The 6908-nt window shown below is 36.3% G+C and overlaps 1 protein-coding gene across 17 annotated transcripts in view; it reads left to right on the plus strand.

Moving 5' to 3' along the window:
* RBM26 (RNA binding motif protein 26) overlaps positions 1-6035 on the plus strand; it is a 103582-nt gene extending 97547 nt beyond the window's left edge. For 16 of the 17 annotated variants that reach the window (XM_082434802.1, XM_082434809.1, XM_082434810.1 and 13 more), the window contains one exon: positions 5797-6035. The gene's annotated coding sequence lies outside the window, so the exon portion shown is untranslated. Of the gene's footprint in view, positions 1-2555 lie in introns of all 17 variants that reach the window. The other variant, XM_082434808.1, reaches the window with a different exon arrangement.
* The last annotated feature ends 873 nt before the right edge of the window (positions 6036-6908 follow it).

Below are 6908 nucleotides of genomic sequence, written 5' to 3' on the forward strand. Positions count from 1 at the left end.
GGTTTAAAGATTTCTTTCTCATTAGCATAGTAGGCTCAAGTATTTTGCACAAGAATCAGTATTTTTATTTTGGTTTTTCATTAAATACATGTGTGTACCAGTTAGTATTTTCTGAATTTTATGACATTTTCTGTAGTAGTTAATCCTGCGGTAAGCAATGATGATTTTAAGAGATAGACTAAGGTAACAAATTATGTCAGAGTTTCTTGCAGAGCAAAAAATGTGTATTAGCTAATAGTATCAGTTGCCTGTAACAAATTATATTTTAACATTTGTGTATTTATTTTCTTGAATATGAGTACTATATAACTCATTTAAACATGGTTTGCCTTTGTTACTATCTTTACTTTCTGCATCTCTTCATAAAGTATTGTATTGTTTGGTATCCTCCCTTTTTATGAAAAGAATTTAACATTACATTGCCCCTATATATGTATATATATACATATATATATATATATATATATATATATATATTTATCCATAAAGTACATACGTGTGGGCGTTTTCTTTTTTTTAACATCTTTATTGGAGTATAATTGCTTTACAGTGGTGTGTTAGTTTCTGCTTCGTAACAAAGTGAATCAGCTATACATATACATATATCCCCATATCTCCTCCCTCTTCTGTCTCCTTCCCACCCTCCCTATCCCACCCCTCTAGTGGTCACAAAGCACCGAGCTGATCTCCCTGTGCTATGCGGCTTCTTCCCACTATTTTACATTTGGTAGTGTATATATGTCCATGCCAGTCTCTCACTTTGTCCCAGCTTACCCTTCCCCATCCCCATGTCTTCAAGGCTGCGTCTTTATTCCTGTCCTGCCCCTAGGTTCTTCAGAACCTTTTTTTTTTTTTTAGATTCCCTATTTACATGTTAGAATACGGTATTTGCTTTTCTCTTTCTGACTTACTTCACTCCGTACGACAGTCTCTAGGTCCATCCACCTCACTACAGATAACTCAATTTCATTTCTTTTTATGGCTGAGTAATATTCCATTGTATATATGTGCCACATCTTCATTATCCATTCATCTGATGGACACTTAGGTTGCTTCCGTGTCCTGGCTATTGCAAAGAGAGCTGCATTGAACATTGTGGTTCATGTCTCCTTTTGAATTATGGTTTTCTCAGGGTATATGTCCAGTAGAGGGATTGCTGGGTCGTATGTTAGTTCTATTTTTAGTTTTTTAAGGAACCTCCATACTGTTCTCCATAGTGGCTGTGTCAACTTACATTCTCACCAACAGTGCAAGAGGGTTCTCTTTTCTCCACAACCTCTCCAGCATTTATTGTTTGTAGGTTTTTTGATGATGGCCATTCTGACCGGTGTGAGGTGATACCTCATTGTAGTTTTGATTTGCATTTCTCTAATGATTAGTGATGTTGAGCATCCTTTCATGTGTTTGTTGGCAATCTGTATATCTTCTTTGGAGGAATGTCTCTTTAGGTCTTCTGCCCATTTTTGGATTGGGTTGCTTGTTTTTTTGATACTGAGCTGCATGAGCTGCTTGTAAATTTTGGAGATTAATCCTTTGTCTATGTAACTCATGCTATGTAATTCATTTAAACATGGTTTGCCTTTGTTACTATCTTTACTTTCTGCATCTCTTCGTAAAGTATTTTGTTTGGTATCCTCCCTTTTTATAAAAAGAATTTAAGATCACATTGCCCCTTTATATATATATTTTTATAAATATATATGTATATATATTTATCCATAAAGTACATATATGTGGGCGTTTTCTGTCTTTTTTTTTTTTTTTTTTTTTTGGCTGCATTGGGTCTTCGTTGCTGTGCGCGGGCTTTCTCTAGTTGTGGCGAGCGGGGGCTACTCTTCATTGTGGTGCGCAGGCTTCTCATTGCGGTGGCTTCTCTTGTTGCGGAGCATGGGCTCTAGGCGCCTAGGCTTCAGTAGTTGCAGCATGCGGGCTCAGTAGTTGCAGCACGTGGGCTCTAGAGCACAGGCTCAGTAGTTGTGGCACATGGGCTTAGTTTCTCTGCGGCATGTGGGATCTTCCCAGACCAGGGATCGAACCCATGTCCCCTGCATTAATTAGCAGGCGGATTCTTAACCACTGCGGCACCAGGGAGGTCCCCCGTTTTCTGTCTTTTTGTCTAAAATCATTGGTGTCTTCCCAGAAAGGGGTGTGTGTGTGTGTGTGTGTGTGTGTGTGTGTGTGTGTGTGTGTGGTGATAATTAGAGAAATTGTAAAATCAGATATTAAAAGGAACTGAGGGCAATAGTTCATATTCCTGTTTTCAGACAGCAGACCCTACCCTCTGAGAAATTTGGTGTTGTAAAGCATTTTATTAAGAACTTTTAGAGACTACAGAATTATAAAGCCTCAGAGAAGCAAACTAGGTAACAAACTCTAGTGTTTTTTAACCCTTCTGGCTTCATAGAATCATAGACTGTTTGGGCTGGTTGGGACAGAGGTCAAACACCCTACACATTCATGGAAATTGTCCCTCAGAGTCTCCTGGTTGCTGCTGATTGTTCTCCAAGGTCCTGAGCACAAAGGAGATGCCGCCCTGAACCTGAACCTCTTTGCAGAGACACACTTGAAGATGAACTGACTATATTAACTACAGAGAGGACCTCTGCCTTGTTGGAGATGGAAGCCTGTTAAGAGAAAAGCTGTGATGTCTCGGATTTCTTTCCATTGTGCTTCGCTTTAAAAATTTTAGACTTTGCTCCAGTCCTAAAGCCTGTGGTACAAGAACAGAGTTTTCCAATCTTATCTATTTTCCAGTGTAGGATAAACATGTTGGGTTTAGTTAAATGATGAATGCTGATAATATTCATTTGGTACAATTTATATTCTTCTTTTACCTTTTTATTTTTGACAGTTTAGGCTGGGGCATAAAGCATTATTATATTCCTGGCATCCCCCCTTAGAAGTTTTAAATCAGTTCATGAGGCTTTCAGCGCGCTTCCTGTCGTTCATCCATCAGCATCCAGTCCATTTAATCCCGGCCTCTCAGCCTAGCTGCCCTGGCCCCTGTTGTGAGTGATTGGCCTGCCCCAGCGCTCCCAGCTTCTCCTGTCACATCGCATTTGCATAAAAGAGGACAGATAACCAAATTTGAGCACACAAATGAAAATGCTAAGCGCTAAACCTGTCACAGTTGTTGTTCAACTAATTGTGAAAAATTTGATTTGCTTGCCTTTCACTGTTTGTCATGTGGACCCCCGTCTCAAATGTGTCTTGGCTTCTGCCTCTGTACATGTAGCTTTTAAACTCTTGAGCACAAGCAGCCCACCCTGGGGATTACTTACCTCTCCTACCAGCTTTTAATGTTGGCTCATCTTCTTGACTAAATTAGGCCACCGTGGCAAACAAACACATAATTAAAAACCCAGGAAAGACAACTGCAGTTGCACTTCTTAAATTGATTTTTACAATGCTGGTGGATGCCTCTGTGTGTTCTTCCATTTGATAATTTTATTTCTTTATATAACCTTTTGGTAGGAGAAAGTTAAGAATGGGCGTTGTAGAAACCTTTATGTTATTTTAAAACCTATGTGTTATTTTGCTCCTTTCTGTTCCTCAAATAACAAAACTTGTATAATGGGTCTTAAAAAGCATATTTCTGTTCCGTAATACTTTACCTGCCATACCAGTATACATTTTTAATCAAGGTTTCAAATGATTCCGTTTGAAATTGTATTAGAAACAATGGATAAAATTCCTTTGCTCACAATACTCAATCACATGAGCTCTGTTTAAATGGTAGGTAGTATGAGTGTTTTGAAAATTTGTATGTGTACTATGTACAGTCTGGTTCAATATTTGTTGTAAAGAGGCTTTAACTATTGTTTTTACAGGCATTAAGTTGGTAATTTCTTGATGCTCATTAAAACAATGCATAATGGTATCTCTATAAAGTCAAAAAACTTGTTTTTCAGGAGTCGCACGAGAAAATGTCTCTTTCATTTATAACAATACCTCTCATTGCTTTACTGCATTGATTTGTTTCTAATATTTTAGGTATGTGATGTTCAAGCAACAAAGAAGATGGCATTAAATAAAGTTGAAACCTTTTAGGGTTGAATACAGCTTAAATTACCTTGAAGAACTGGAGGGTTATATTCTTGAAATTGGGTTAAAATGAAATGTGACATTACAGTGACAGTTTGTGGTTTAAAAAAGTTGGATGTAACATCATTTATTGCAGTATTCCTTTGGGATTTATTTTTAGTAGGTCATATGAAATGGGTTAAAGAAATATTTGAATGGTATAATTTTATACAGTCTTATCCTAAAGAAAAGAAGGTCTTTCTTTTTGCTACAACCCCCTAAAATGCTGAGGGGTTAAACCTAATGTGAAAATTTGAATGCACACTAATCTCTTTACAATGTTTAATCCCATTTTAGTTCAAAGGAGTTAAATTATGGTATGAAATGCTCACCACTTCAACACATACATGATAAACTTAAAGTTGAACTTTTTTTTTTTGATAGAGCTAGAGGAATAATTTCATCCCTATTACATTTTGTTTATACTTCACTATTTTTATGTCATCGTAATTTCTTACCGTGTGGGTGAAAGTCTCTATGACCCTGATGTATAAATTTCAACTAGATATGGCTAGTCACATATGAACATTATTGATTATAAGATATTTTAATATCTCTAAACCAAACATCTGGAAAAGACCACAGAAATTAATTTAACACTCTAGGAAGGGTTGAGTGAAACTCTTACCAGAGAAATCTCTTATAGCATTTAGCACAGGACCTTTTACAGAGTAGAAACAAAATAAATTAATAAGTCTACACCATTGTCTACTTTCATTCTACTTCCGTGTTGTGCTGATTCCTCTTCAGTAATATTTATCCTTTATCCACATATATTTTCATTTTGCATTAGTTTAATTATGGATCATGTAATTATGGAGGTAGCATTAACACTGTGGTTAATAATTTGGGTTTTAGAACCAGGCATGGGTTGGAGTCCTGTCTCATGCTCTCAGTAACTGTATGACCTTCGGAGAAACTCCCTGTTATCTCCAGATTTCTCTCTGACATACTGGAGATGATAATAACGCCATCCTCACAGATTAGTTATTAGGTTTAAATAACTTAATGCATGTGATGCTTTTAGATCATAATTTGGCACGTAGTAAGTGCTCAAAAGTCGTAGCTATTATTGTAGTGCATACAAAATTAATGCTTTACTTTTGCCTTTGACCTATTTTAAATACCTTTTAAAGGTTTCTGGGCAATCATTTAGCATTTTAATGGTTTTATATAATATTCCATAGTTTACCCAATATTTCCCCAACCAGTGGATGTTCATATTATTACTAGTCCTTTTTCTTTTATAAATAAACACTGTTATCTGTATCTCTGTTCATTCAAGCCCCCTACCCTACTACCCCCACCTTTTGTATTATTCCTCTGAGTTAAGTTTCCAAAGTGAGATTCCTGTTTCATATGGCATGAACTCTTTATGAATATTGAACTATATTGCAAAATTGTCATCCAAGAAGTTGAACCACTTTACAATGTCAACCGTAATCTCTGCCCTCACTAGTGTTGGTCTTGCTCGCATTTCCTGCTTTGGTGTGTTCATCCCCTCAAAGTCGCATCCCAGCTCGAAACTACTGCATAGTTACCCCTTATTCGTTTCACATTAGAATAATTCTTAACCATTGTCTGTCTTTTGGCACCATTAGAATTATTCTTCTGTGGCTTCTTGAATAAAGTTAAAAGTTTTTATTAGTTAAAATAAACCATTGAATCAATTGCCTACTAAGTCTACCATTTAAATTTTTTTTTTTCTATTAGGAAACTGCACAGCCTAGTTCCAAGAATACAGGCTTCAAGTCATACAGATCCGGGTTTAAATCCTGATGTTATTATTTACCAAGTTGGGTAACCTCAGGCGAAATCTGTGACCTTCAATTCCTCATTTAGGATAAGAACAACCGTACCAAACTTGTTTGGTTATTGTGATTTAAGGAATGTGAAATCTCGGCTGGCTTTAGGCACTCAATAAATATTAGTTAATTTACTCTTTCAATTACTACCCTGTTCCTACTCTTGCTCTTTTCTCGGAATATTTCCTGGAAATATTTTTCCTCTCCCATTTCCAAACCATTGCAAATGCTAGATTCTTTATTCTCTCTGCCGAATTTTGATATTTTTTTCTTTGAAATCATCTTTACTCATTTCTCCATATTAGACTCACCTGCTTCAATGACTACTCTTTTTGGGATTTGAAGAGCATATAGAATTTTTTAATTGAATATTAAGCTTATATTGGGATAAAATACTGAAGGAATCCATGAGTTAATATGAAAATAGAAGCTGTCATTTGGGTGGGGAAAGCAGAAAAGAGGAGAGAAGACTTTTATGAAATCACTTCTCTTCCCCAGTGAGTGAAACCATGTTGGTTCCTGAATGGCTCTAATATATCCTCCTGGTCTTGGAGCTAGCAGAACTTGAGATAAAAGAGACTCAACAGCTCTTTGGCTAATTATGTTTACAAAGTGCTTTCCACTCATCTTGGCCTATTTAAAATTTTAATTGTATAAAAACATTTCCCTGACCTTAGAAAACTTACAAGATGGTTGGAAATATAAACAAAACACATTTTAAAAAATCACAGATAAAGATTAGGAAATAAACAACACCACCAGCATGACATGCGTAGACCAGGGTTTTCAAACTTCAGCAGTATGGGAACTGAAGAGTGTATGTGGTCCCTGAAAGTATTAAAATTTAATCAATAGCAACAACAACAACACCATGTTGACGAAACAAAATACATCTGTGTGACATTCTGTGGGATGCTGCTTTCTAACTACTTGCATGCAAATTATATTTACAGAACCAACCATGGTTCAGGAAGAGTTTATGAAGACATTGGTTCTAAGCTTTAAATGACAAGTGGGACT

This window comes from Balaenoptera physalus, assembly GCF_965194825.1.
Source record: "Balaenoptera physalus genome assembly, chromosome: 18".
In the NCBI taxonomy this organism is placed as follows: Eukaryota; Metazoa; Chordata; class Mammalia; order Artiodactyla; family Balaenopteridae; genus Balaenoptera; species Balaenoptera physalus.